Source organism: Pygocentrus nattereri, chromosome 7, assembly GCF_015220715.1.
Source record: "Pygocentrus nattereri isolate fPygNat1 chromosome 7, fPygNat1.pri, whole genome shotgun sequence".
Taxonomy (NCBI): domain Eukaryota; kingdom Metazoa; phylum Chordata; class Actinopteri; order Characiformes; family Serrasalmidae; genus Pygocentrus; species Pygocentrus nattereri.
Genome location: NC_051217.1, coordinates 46,655,815 through 46,670,467, shown reverse-complemented (window position 1 = coordinate 46,670,467; position 14,653 = coordinate 46,655,815).

Below are 14,653 nucleotides of genomic sequence, written 5' to 3'. Positions count from 1 at the left end.
AGAGAGAACAGAGAGAGAGAGAACAGAGAGAAAGAGAACAGAGAGAGAGAGAGAACAGAGAGAGAGAAAGAGAACAGAGAGAGAGAGAACAGAGAGAGAGAGAACAGAGAGAAAGAGAACAGAGAGAGAGAGAACAGAGAGAGAGAGAGAGAACAGAGAGAGAACAGAGAGAAAGAACAGAGAGAGAGAGAGAGAACACAGAGAGAGAGAGAACAGAGAGAGAGAGAACAGAGAGAGAGAAAGAGAACACAGAGAGAGAGAGAGAACAGAGAGAGAGAAAGAGAACAGAGAGAGAGCAAGAACAGAGAGAGAGAGAACAGAGAGAGAGAAAGAGAGAGAGAGAGAGAGAGAGAACAGAGAGAGAGAAAGAGAACAGAGAGAGAGAGAGAGAACAGAGAGAAAGAGAACAGAGAGAGAGAGAGAACAGAGAGAGAGAGAGAGCGAGAACAGAGAGAGAGAGAACAGAGAGAGAGAGAACAGAGAGAGAGAGAACAGAGAGAGAAAAAGAGAACAGAGAGAGAGAGAGAACAGAGAGAGAGAGAGAGAGAGAACAGAGAGAGAGAGAACAGAGAGAGAGAGAACAGAGAGAGAGAGAGAGAGAGAGAGAGAGAACAGAGAGAGAGAAAGAGAACAGAGAGAGAGAGAACAGAGAGAGAGAGAGAACAGAGAGAGAGAGAACAGAGAGAGAGAACAGAGAGAGAGAGAGAGAGAGAGAGAGAGAACAGAGAGAGAGAGAACAGAGAGAGAGAACAGAGAGAGAGAGAGAGAACAGAGAGAGAGAACAGAGAGAGAGAGAGAACAGAGAGAGAGAAAGAGAACACAGAGAGAGAAAGAGAGAGAGAGAGAACAGAGAGAGAGAGAACAGAGAGAGAGAGAACACAGAGAGAGAACAGAGAGAGAGAGAGAGAACACAGAGAGAGAGAGAACAGAGAGAGAGAAAGAGAACACAGAGAGAGAAAGAGAACAGAGAGAGAGCGAGAACAGAGAGAGAGAGAACAGAGAGAGAGAGAGAGAGGGCGAGAACAGAGAGAGAGAGAACAGAGAGAGAGAGAGAGAGGGCGAGAACAGAGAGAGAGAGAACAGAGAGAGAGAGAACAGAGAGAGAGAGAGAACAGAGAGAGAGCGAGAACAGAGAGAGAGTGTGAACAGAGAGAGAGAGAGAACATGGAGAGAACAGAGAGAGAGCGAGAACAGAGAGAGCACAGAGAGAGAAAGAGAACAGAGAGAGAGAGAGAGAGAGAGAGAGAATAGAGAGAGAGAGAACAGAGAGAGAGAGAACAGAGAGAGAGAGAGAGAGGGCGAGAACAGAGAGAGAGAGAACAGAGAGAGAGAGAACAGAGAGAGAAAAAGAGAACAGAGAGAGAGAGAGAACAGAGAGAGAGAGAGAGAACAGAGAGAGAGAGAACAGAGAGAGAGAACAGAGAGAGATAGAGAACAGAGAGAGAGAACAGAGAGAGAGAGAGAACAGAGAGAGAGCGAGAACAGAGAGAGAGTGTGAACAGAGAGAGAGAGAGAACATGGAGAGAACAGAGAGAGAGCGAGAACAGAGAGAGCACAGAGAGAGAAAGAGAACAGAGAGAGAGAGAGAGAGAGAGAGAGAGAATAGAGAGAGAGAGAACAGAGAGAGAGAGAACACAGAGAGAACAGAGAGAGAGAGAGAGAGAGAGAGAGAACAGAGAGAGAGAGAGAACAGAGAGAGAGAGAACACAGAGAGAACAGACAGAGAACAGAGAGAGAGAGAGAGAGAGAGAACAGAGAGAGAGAGAGAACAGAGAGAGAACAGAGAGAGAGAGAGAGAGAACAGAGAAAGAGGAGAGCAGGAGAGGAGAGATGAGGAAAGGAAGAGGGGAAGAAGACGGGACAGATAAAGCGTGCAGGACGGTGAGGGGTGCAGTAGATGAAGATAGGGGTGGGAAAGTGAGAGAGAGAGAAAAGGAGGGAAAGATATAGAAAGAGAGGAGGAGTGAGAGATGGAGAGGTGGAGAGAAGCTGATTTTAAGCACAGGGCCAGTGATGGAGGTTGGGTTCTGAGGTAGATGGTGCACCGTAGGCCGACGGAGCTCCTCCACCTTCGGCTCATTGCACAGACCTGGTGACTTACACATGCAGTGAGCGCCACACTAACCAGGGCGATCTTGCAGTAGATCAGGGGTCACGACCCAAATGTTAAGACGAGCCAAAAATCAATCCAGCTTGGGAGCCACGACGTGTCATGTGTGTTTTACCTTCTCGGCTGTAAATCTGTCTCAGCGTTAATGTTCTACTGTAGGCTAAAAAACTGCCCTGCTTTAAGTGATACTTCTTTAATCCCACAAACAGGGAAATTCCACCTCCGCATTTAACCCATCCGTGAAGTGAAACACCACATACACACTAGTGAGCACACACACACTAGGGGGCAGTGAGCACACTTACCCAGAGCGGTGGGCCACCCTATCCACAGCACCCAGGATAGTTGGGGGTTAGGTGTCTTGCTCAAGGACACCTCAGTCATGGACTGTCGGCTCTGGGGAACCAGCGACCTTCTGGTCACAGGGCCAGTTCCCGAACCTCCAGCCCACGACTGCCCCCAAAGCTACAGTGGCTTTTCTCACATCTCTGGCAGGAAACTTTTCCTCAAACCTAGAACAGGTTCTCGTAAAATGTCTCTCAGCGTTCAACTTCTCATGAAGCTGAAGTCGCTTCCTGTTCGCCAGCTTCTTGTTCCGATTTTTCCGTTCCACCTTAAATGGTGTCTGAGTCATCAGAATGTAACAGCTGAATAATTTAAGGCGGAACTGGAAAACTTTTTACTGTTTGTCAGTTTCTCGTTGCGGATTAAACGTATCAGGAAACCAGCTGGAGTGATTACAAACGCCAATAAGACCATAAGCTCCATCTCTTTGCTAGGAGAGATTTTTTGTTGCTTTGTTGTCTGTGTTGCTATGGTGACCAACAGTCTGTGCTGATCTTCAGGGTTAAATGGTGAATTAGCAGTCCTCCTTCTGCTTGAGGATGCCCCACAGGTGCTCAATTGGGTTTAGGTCTGGAGGCCAGTCCATCACCTTTACCTTCAGCAAGGTCATGGTCATCTTGGAGGTTTGGGGTCGTTATCGTTGGAAAACTGCCATGTGGTGCAATTTCTGAAGGGAGGGGATCATGCTCTGCTTCAGAAGGTCACAGTACATGGTGGAGTTCATGTTTCCCTCAATGAACCGCAGCTCCCCAGTGACGGCAGCACTCATGCAGCTCCAGACCATGATGCTACCACCACCATGCTTCACTGTAGGCAAGAGACAGTTGTCTTGGTGCTCCTCACCAGGGCACCACCACACATGCTGGACACCAGCTGAGCCAAACAAGTTTATCTTGGTCTCATCAGACCACAGGACATGGTTCCAGTAATCCATGTTCTTGGACTGCTTGTCTTCAGCGAACTGTTTCTGGGCTTTCTTGTGCGTCAGCTTCAGAAGAGGCTTCCTTCTGGGACGACGGCCATGCAGACCGAGGTGATGCATTGTGCAGCGTATGGTCTGAGCACTGACAGGCTGACCTCCCACTTCTTCAACCTCTGCAGCAATGCTGGCAGCACTCATGCATCTATTTTTTGAAGCCAACCTCTGGATATGATGCTGGCGAGGCCTGTTCGGAGTGGAACCTGTCCTGGAAAACCGCTGTATGACCTTGGCCACCGTGCTATAGCTCAGTTTCAGGGTGTTAGCAGTCTTCTTATAGCCTAGGCTATAAGAAATCTAACAGCCCTGCTCCCCGTTCACAAGTCACACGACACCAGGGAGGGACGACGACACAACTGGGCACAATCTGGACACGTTCACTGTGAGGTGGACTCACTTGTGCTGCCAGCTATTTAGACATTAATGTCTGTGTGTTGTTCTTTTCAGAGGACAGTGAATCTGCTCTGCTATACAAGCTGCACACTGACCACTTTAACTTATATCAGAGTTTCATCTCTACAGTGACGTCCCATCAAAAGATAGAATAACATATCTGCAGAAATGTGATGGGTGTGCTCACTTTCATGAGATACTGTATTTCTCCTTTTGAGTCTTGCTTCCTCTCAGAGGTTCCTCCTCATGTTCTTAGAGAGCTTCTCCTTTTGAGTCTTGGTTCCTCTCAGTGGGTCTTCTTCATGATCTTGGAGAGCTTCTCCTTGTGAGTATTGGTTCCTCTCAGCAATTCCTACTCATGTTCTTAGAGAGTTTCTCCTTTTGAGTATTGGTTCCTCTCAGTGGTTCCTCCTCATCTTCTTAGAGAACATCTCCTCTTGATTCTTGGTTCTTCTCAGAGGTTCCTCCTCATGTTCTTAGAGAGCTTCTCCTTTTGAGTCTTGGTTCCACTCAGTGGGTCTTCTTCATGATCTTGGAGAGCTTCTCCTTTTGAGTCTTGGTTCCTCTCAGTGGGTCTTCTTCATGATCTTGGAGAGCTTCTCTTTTTGAGTCTTGGCTCCTCTCAGTGGGTCTACTTCATGATCTTGGAGAGCTTCTCCTTTTGAGTCTTGGTTCCTCTCAGTGGTTATTCTTCATGATCTTGGAGTGCTTCTCCTTGTGAGTATTGGTTCCTCTCAGCAATTCCTCCTCATGTTCTTAGAGAGTTTCTCCTTTTGAGTATTGGTTCCTCTCAGTGGTTCCTCCTCATGTTCTTAGAGAACTTCTCCTCTTGAGTCTTGGTTCTTCTCAGAGGTTCCTCCTCATGATCTTAGAGAGCGTCTCCTTTTGAGTCTTGGTTCCACTCAGTGGGTCTTCTTCATGATCTTGGAGAGCTTCTCCTTTTGAGTCTTGGTTCCTCTCTATAGTTCTTCTTCATGATCTTGGAGAGCTTCTCCTTTTGAGTCTTGGTTCCTCTCAGTGGTTATTCTTCATGATCTTGGAGAGCTTCTCCTTGTGAGTATTGGTTCCTCTCAGCAATTCCTCCTCATGTTCTTAGAGAGTTTCTCCTTTTGAGTATTGGTTCCTCTCAGTGGTTCCTCCTCATGTTCTTAGAGAACTTCTCCTCTTGAGTCTTGGTTCTTCTCAGAGGTTCCTCCTCATGATCTTAGAGAGCGTCTCCTTTTGAGTCTTGGTTCCACTCAGTGGGTCTTCTTCATGATCTTGGAGAGCTTCTCCTTGTGAGTATTGGTTCCTCTCAGCAATTCCTCCTCATGTTCTTAGAGAGCTTCTACTTTTGAGTATTGGTTCCTCTCAGTGGTTCCTCCTCATGTTCTTAGAGAACTTCTCCTCTTGAGTAGGTATTGTGATATAAACCGAGTCTGTTCTACAGTTTCTCATTAGGCTGAATGAATAACCGACTCTAAATGTAGGTATTGTGATATAAACCGAGTCCGTTCTACAGTTTCTCATTAGACTGAATGAATAACCGGCTCTAAATGTAGGTATTGTGATATAAACCGAGTCCGTTCTACAGTTTCTCATTAGACTGAATGAATAACCGACTCTAAATGTAGGTATTGTGATATAAACCGAGTCCGTTCTACAGTTTCTCATTAGACTGAATGAATAACCGGCTCTAAATGTAGGTATTGTGATATAAACCGAGTCCGTTCTACAGTTTCTCATTAGACTGAATGAATAACCGGCTCTAAATGTAGGTATTGTGATATAAACCGAGTCCGTTCTACAGTTTCTCATTAGACTGAATTAATACCCGACTCTAAATGTAGGTATTGTGATATAAACCGAGTCCGTTCTACAGTTTCTCATTAGACTGAATGAATAACCGGCTCTAAATGTAGGTATTGTGATATAAACCGAGTCCGTTCTACAGTTTCTCATTAGACTGAATGAATAACCGACTCTAAATGTAGGTATTGTGATATAAACCGAGTCCGTTCTACAGTTTCTCATTAGACTGAATGAATAACCGGCTCTAAATGTAGGTATTGTGATATAAACCGAGTCCGTTCTACAGTTTCTCATTAGACTGAATGAATAACCGGCTCTAAATGTAGGTATTGTGATATAAACCGAGTCCGTTCTACAGTTTCTCATTAGACTGAATGAATAACCGGCTCTAAATGTAGGTATTGTGATATAAACCGAGTCCGTTCTACAGTTTCTCATTAGACTGAATGAATAACCGCTCTAAATGTAGGTATTGTGATATAAACCGAGTCCGTTCTACAGTTTCTCATTAGCTGAATGAATAACCGACTCTAAATGTAGGTATTGTGATATAAACCGAGTCCGTTCTACAGTTTCTCATTAGGCTGAATGAATAACCGACTCTAAATGTAGGTATTGTGATATAAACCGAGTCCGTTCTACAGTTTCTCATTAGACTGAATGAATAACCGACTCTAAATGTAGGTATTGTGATATAAACCGAGTCCGTTCTACAGTTTCTCATTAGACTGAATGAATAACCGGCTCTAAATGTAGGTATTGTGATATAAACCGAGTCCGTTCTACAGTTTCTCATTAGACTGAATGAATAACCGGCTCTAAATGTAGGTATTGTGATATAAACCGAGTCCTGTTCTACAGTTTCTCATTAGACTGAATGAATAACCGGCTCTAAATGTAGGTATTGTGATATAAACCGAGTCCGTTCTACAGTTTCTCATTAGGCTGAATGAATAACCGACTCTAAATGTAGGTATTGTGATATAAACCGAGTCCGTTCTACAGTTTCTCATTAGGCTGAATGAATAACCGACTCTAAATGTAGGTATTGTGATATAAACCGAGTCCGTTCTACAGTTTCTCATTAGACTGAATGAATAACCGGCTCTAAATGTAGGTATTGTGATATAAACCGAGTCCGTTCTACAGTTTCTCATTAGACTGAATGAATAACCGGCTCTAAATGTAGGTATTGTGATATAAACCGAGTCTGTTCTACAGTTTCTCATTAGACTGAATGAATAACCGGCTCTAAATGTAGGTATTGTGATATAAACCGAGTCTGTTCTACAGTTTCTCATTAGACTGAATGAATAACCGGCTCTAAATGTAGGTATTGTGATATAAACCGAGTCCGTTCTACAGTTTCTCATTAGACTGAATGAATAACCGACTCTAAATGTAGGTATTGTGATATAAACCGAGTCCGTTCTACAGTTTCTCATTAGGACTGAATGAATAACCGACTCTAAATGTAGGTATTGTGATATAAACCGAGTCCGTTCTACAGTTTCTCATTAGACTGAATGAATAACCGGCTCTAAATGTAGGTATTGTGATATAAACCGAGTCCTGTTCTACAGTTTCTCATTAGACTGAATGAATAACCGGCTCTAAATGTAGGTATTGTGATATAAACCGAGTCCGTTCTACAGTTTCTCATTAGACTGAATGAATAACCGGCTCTAAATGTAGGTATTGTGATATAAACCGAGTCCGTTCTACAGTTTCTCATTAGACTGAATGAATAACCGGCTCTAAATGTAGGTATTGTGATATAAACCGAGTCCGTTCTACAGTTTCTCATTAGTCTGAATGAATAACCGACTCTAAATGTAGGTATTGTGATATAAACCGAGTCCGTTCTACAGTTTCTCATTAGGCTGAATGAATAACCGACTCTAAATGTAGGTATTGTGATATAAACCGAGTCCGTTCTACAGTTTCTCATTAGGCTGAATGAATAACCGACTCTAAATGTAGGTATTGTGATATAAACCGAGTCCGTTCTACAGTTTCTCATTAGGCTGAATGAATAACCGACTCTAAATGTAGGTATTGTGATATAAACCGAGTCCGTTCTACAGTTTCTCATTAGACTGAATGAATAACCGCCTCTAAATGTAGGTATTGTGATATAAACCGAGTCCGTTCTACAGTTTCTCATTAGGCTGAATGAATAACCGACTCTAAATGTAGGTATTGTGATATAAACCGAGTCCGTTCTACAGTTTCTCATTAGGCTGAATGAATAACCGACTCTAAATGTAGGTATTGTGATATAAACCGAGTCCGTTCTACAGTTTCTCATTAGGCTGAATGAATAACCGACTCTAAATGTAGGTATTGTGATATAAACCGAGTCCGTTCTACAGTTTCTCATTAGGCTGAATGAATAACCGCCTCTAAATGTAGGTATTGTGATATAAACCGAGTCCGTTCTACAGTTTCTCATTAGGCTGAATGAATAACCGACTCTAAATGTAGGTATTGTGATATAAACCGAGTCCGTTCTACAGTTTCTCATTAGGCTGAATGAATAACCGGCTCTAAATGTAGGTATTGTGATATAAACCGAGTCCGTTCTACAGTTTCTCATTAGGCTGAATGAATAACCGACTCTAAATGTAGGTATTGTGATATAAACCGAGTCCGTTCTACAGTTTCTCATTAGGCTGAATGAATAACCGACTCTAAATGTAGGTATTGTGATATAAACCGAGTCCGTTCTACAGTTTCTCTTTAGGCTGAATGAATAACCGACTCTAAATGTAGGTATTGTGATATAAACCGAGTCCGTTCTACAGTTTCTCATTAGGCTGAATGAATAACCGACTCTAAATGTAGGTATTGTGATATAAACCGAGTCCGTTCTACAGTTTCTCATTAGACTGAATGAATAACCGACTCTAAATGTAGGTATTGTGATATAAACCGAGTCCGTTCTACAGTTTCTCATTAGACTGAATGAATAACCGGACTCTAAATGTAGGTATTGTGATATAAACCGAGTCCGTTCTACAGTTTCTCATTAGGCTGAATGAATAACCGACTCTAAATGTAGGTATTGTGATATAAACCGAGTCCGTTCTACAGTTTCTCATTAGGCTGAATGAATAACCGACTCTAAATGTAGGTATTGTGATATAAACCGAGTCCGTTCTACAGTTTCTCATTAGGCTGAATGAATAACCGACTCTAAATGTAGGTATTGTGATATAAACCGAGTCCGTTCTACAGTTTCTCATTAGGCTGAATGAATAACCGACTCTAAATGTAGGTATTGTGATATAAACCGAGTCCGTTCTACAGTTTCTCATTAGGCTGAATGAATAACCGACTCTAAATGTAGGTATTGTGATATAAACCGAGTCCGTTCTACAGTTTCTCATTAGGCTGAATGAATAACCGACTCTAAATGTAGGTATTGTGATATAAACCGAGTCCGTTCTACAGTTTCTCATTAGGCTGAATGAATAACCGACTCTAAATGTAGGTATTGTGATATAAACCGAGTCCGTTCTACAGTTTCTCATTAGACTGAATGAATAACCGACTCTAAATGTAGGTATTGTGATATAAACCGAGTCCGTTCTACAGTTTCTCATTAGGCTGAATGAATAACCGACTCTAAATGTAGGTATTGTGATATAAACCGAGTCCGTTCTACAGTTTCTCATTAGGCTGAATGAATAACCGACTCTAAATGTAGGTATTGTGATATAAACCGAGTCCGTTCTACAGTTTCTCATTAGGCTGAATGAATAACCGACTCTAAATGTAGGTATTGTGATATAAACCGAGTCCGTTCTACAGTTTCTCATTAGGCTGAATGAATAACCGACTCTAAATGTAGGTATTGTGATATAAACCGAGTCCGTTCTACAGTTTCTCATTAGGCTGAATGAATAACCGACTCTAAATGTAGGTATTGTGATATAAACCGAGTCCGTTCTACAGTTTCTCATTAGGCTGAATGAATAACCGACTCTAAATGTAGGTATTGTGATATAAACCGAGTCCGTTCTACAGTTTCTCATTAGGCTGAATGAATAACCGACTCTAAATGTAGGTATTGTGATATAAACCGAGTCCGTTCTACAGTTTCTCATTAGACTGAATGAATAACCGACTCTAAATGTAGGTATTGTGATATAAACCGAGTCCGTTCTACAGTTTCTCATTAGGCTGAATGAATAACCGACTCTAAATGTAGGTATTGTGATATAAACCGAGTCCGTTCTACAGTTTCTCATTAGGCTGAATGAATAACCGACTCTAAATGTAGGTATTGTGATATAAACCGAGTCCGTTCTACAGTTTCTCATTAGGCTGAATGAATAACCGACTCTAAATGTAGGTATTGTGATATAAACCGAGTCCGTTCTACAGTTTCTCATTAGGCTGAATGAATAACCGACTCTAAATGTAGGTATTGTGATATAAACCGAGTCCGTTCTACAGTTTCTCATTAGACTGAATGAATAACCGACTCTAAATGTAGGTATTGTGATATAAACCGAGTCCGTTCTACAGTTTCTCATTAGACTGAATGAATAACCGACTCTAAATGTAGGTATTGTGATATAAACCGAGTCCGTTCTACAGTTTCTCATTAGGACTGAATGAATAACCGACTCTAAATGTAGGTATTGTGATATAAACCGAGTCCGTTCTACAGTTTCTCATTAGGACTGAATGAATAACCGACTCTAAATGTAGGTATTGTGATATAAACCGAGTCCGTTCTACAGTTTCTCATTAGACTGAATGAATAACCGACTCTAAATGTAGGTATTGTGATATAAACCGAGTCCGTTCTACAGTTTCTCATTAGGACTGAATGAATAACCGACTCTAAATGTAGGTATTGTGATATAAACCGAGTCCGTTCTACAGTTTCTCATTAGGACTGAATGAATAACCGGACTCTAAATGTAGGTATTGTGATATAAACCGAGTCCGTTCTACAGTTTCTCATTAGGACTGAATGAATAACCGACTCTAAATGTAGGTATTGTGATATAAACCGAGTCCGTTCTACAGTTTCTCATTAGACTGAATGAATAACCGACTCTAAATGTAGGTATTGTGATATAAACCGAGTCCGTTCTACAGTTTCTCATTAGGACTGAATGAATAACCGACTCTAAATGTAGGTATTGTGATATAAACCGAGTCCGTTCTACAGTTTCTCATTAGACTGAATGAATAACCGACTCTAAATGTAGGTATTGTGATATAAACCGAGTCCGTTCTACAGTTTCTCATTAGACTGAATGAATAACCGACTCTAAATGTAGGTATTGTGATATAAACCGAGTCCGTTCTACAGTTTCTCATTAGGCTGAATGAATAACCGACTCTAAATGTAGGTATTGTGATATAAACCGAGTCCGTTCTACAGTTTCTCATTAGACTGAATGAATAACCGACTCTAAATGTAGGTATTGTGATATAAACCGAGTCCGTTCTACAGTTTCTCATTAGACTGAATGAATAACCGACTCTAAATGTAGGTATTGTGATATAAACCGAGTCCGTTCTACAGTTTCTCATTAGACTGAATGAATAACCGACTCTAAATGTAGGTATTGTGATATAAACCGAGTCCGTTCTACAGTTTCTCATTAGGACTGAATGAATAACCGACTCTAAATGTAGGTATTGTGATATAAACCGAGTCCGTTCTACAGTTTCTCATTAGGACTGAATGAATAACCGACTCTAAATGTAGGTATTGTGATATAAACCGAGTCCGTTCTACAGTTTCTCATTAGGCTGAATGAATAACCGACTCTAAATGTAGGTATTGTGATATAAACCGAGTCCGTTCTACAGTTTCTCATTAGACTGAATGAATAACCGACTCTAAATGTAGGTATTGTGATATAAACCGAGTCCGTTCTACAGTTTCTCATTAGGACTGAATGAATAACCGACTCTAAATGTAGGTATTGTGATATAAACCGAGTCCGTTCTACAGTTTCTCATTAGGCTGAATGAATAACCGACTCTAAATGTAGGTATTGTGATATAAACCGAGTCCGTTCTACAGTTTCTCATTAGACTGAATGAATAACCGACTCTAAATGTAGGTATTGTGATATAAACCGAGTCCGTTCTACAGTTTCTCATTAGGCTGAATGAATAACCGACTCTAAATGTAGGTATTGTGATATAAACCGAGTCCGTTCTACAGTTTCTCATTAGGCTGAATGAATAACCGACTCTAAATGTAGGTATTGTGATATAAACCGAGTCCGTTCTACAGTTTCTCATTAGACTGAATGAATAACCGACTCTAAATGTAGGTATTGTGATATAAACCGAGTCCGTTCTACAGTTTCTCATTAGACTGAATGAATAACCGGCTCTAAATGTAGGTATTGTGATATAAACCGAGTCCGTTCTACAGTTTCTCATTAGACTGAATGAATAACCGACTCTAAATGTAGGTATTGTGATATAAACCGAGTCCGTTCTACAGTTTCTCATTAGACTGAATGAATAACCGACTCTAAATGTAGGTATTGTGATATAAACCGAGTCCGTTCTACAGTTTCTCATTAGACTGAATGAATAACCGACTCTAAATGTAGGTATTGTGATATAAACCGAGTCCGTTCTACAGTTTCTCATTAGACTGAATGAATAACCGACTCTAAATGTAGGTATTGTGATATAAACCGAGTCCGTTCTACAGTTTCTCATTAGACTGAATGAATAACCGACTCTAAATGTAGGTATTGTGATATAAACCGAGTCCGTTCTACAGTTTCTCATTAGACTGAATGAATAACCGACTCTAAATGTAGGTATTGTGATATAAACCGAGTCCGTTCTACAGTTTCTCATTAGGCTGAATGAATAACCGACTCTAAATGTAGGTATTGTGATATAAACCGAGTCCGTTCTACAGTTTCTCATTAGACTGAATGAATAACCGGCTCTAAATGTAGGTATTGTGATATAAACCGAGTCCGTTCTACAGTTTCTCATTAGACTGAATGAATAACCGACTCTAAATGTAGGTATTGTGATATAAACCGAGTCCGTTCTACAGTTTCTCATTAGACTGAATGAATAACCGACTCTAAATGTAGGTATTGTGATATAAACCGAGTCCGTTCTACAGTTTCTCATTAGGCTGAATGAATAACCGACTCTAAATGTAGGTATTGTGATATAAACCGAGTCCGTTCTACAGTTTCTCATTAGGCTGAATGAATAACCGACTCTAAATGTAGGTATTGTGATATAAACCGAGTCCGTTCTACAGTTTCTCATTAGACTGAATGAATAACCGACTCTAAATGTAGGTATTGTGATATAAACCGAGTCCGTTCTACAGTTTCTCATTAGGACTGAATGAATAACCGACTCTAAATGTAGGTATTGTGATATAAACCGAGTCCGTTCTACAGTTTCTCATTAGGCTGAATGAATAACCGCTCTAAATGTAGGTATTGTGATATAAACCGAGTCCGTTCTACAGTTTCTCATTAGGCTGAATGAATAACCGCTCTAAATGTAGGTATTGTGATATAAACCGAGTCCGTTCTACAGTTTCTCATTAGGCTGAATGAATAACCGACTCTAAATGTAGGTATTGTGATATAAACCGAGTCCGTTCTACAGTTTCTCATTAGGCTGAATGAATAACCGACTCTAAATGTAGGTATTGTGATATAAACCGAGTCCGTTCTACAGTTTCTCATTAGGCTGAATGAATAACCGACTCTAAATGTAGGTATTGTGATATAAACCGAGTCCGTTCTACAGTTTCTCATTAGACTGAATGAATAACCGACTCTAAATGTAGGTATTGTGATATAAACCGAGTCCGTTCTACAGTTTCTCATTAGACTGAATGAATAACCGACTCTAAATGTAGGTATTGTGATATAAACCGAGTCCGTTCTACAGTTTCTCATTAGACTGAATGAATAACCGACTCTAAATGTAGGTATTGTGATATAAACCGAGTCCGTTCTACAGTTTCTCATTAGACTGAATGAATAACCGACTCTAAATGTAGGTATTGTGATATAAACCGAGTCCGTTCTACAGTTTCTCATTAGGACTGAATGAATAACCGACTCTAAATGTAGGTATTGTGATATAAACCGAGTCCGTTCTACAGTTTCTCATTAGGCTGAATGAATAACCGACTCTAAATGTAGGTATTGTGATATAAACCGAGTCCGTTCTACAGTTTCTCATTAGACTGAATGAATAACCGACTCTAAATGTAGGTATTGTGATATAAACCGAGTCCGTTCTACAGTTTCTCATTAGACTGAATGAATAACCGACTCTAAATGTAGGTATTGTGATATAAACCGAGTCCGTTCTACAGTTTCTCATTAGACTGAATGAATAACCGACTCTAAATGTAGGTATTGTGATATAAACCGAGTCCGTTCTACAGTTTCTCATTAGGACTGAATGAATAACCGACTCTAAATGTAGGTATTGTGATATAAACCGAGTCCGTTCTACAGTTTCTCATTAGACTGAATGAATAACCGACTCTAAATGTAGGTATTGTGATATAAACCGAGTCCGTTCTACAGTTTCTCATTAGACTGAATGAATAACCGCTCTAAATGTAGGTATTGTGATATAAACCGAGTCCGTTCTACAGTTTCTCATTAGGCTGAATGAATAACCGACTCTAAATGTAGGTATTGTGATATAAACCGAGTCCGTTCTACAGTTTCTCATTAGGCTGAATGAATAACCGGCTCTAAATGTAGGTATTGTGATATAAACCGAGTCCTGTTCTACAGTTTCTCATTAGACTGAATGAATAACCGACTCTAAATGTAGGTATTGTGATATAAACCGAGTCCGTTCTACAGTTTCTCATTAGACTGAATGAATAACCGACTCTAAATGTAGGTATTGTGATATAAACCGAGTCCGTTCTACAGTTTCTCATTAGACTGAATGAATAACCGACTCTAAATGTAGGTATTGTGATATAAACCGAGTCCGTTCTACAGTTTCTCATTAGACTGAATGAATAA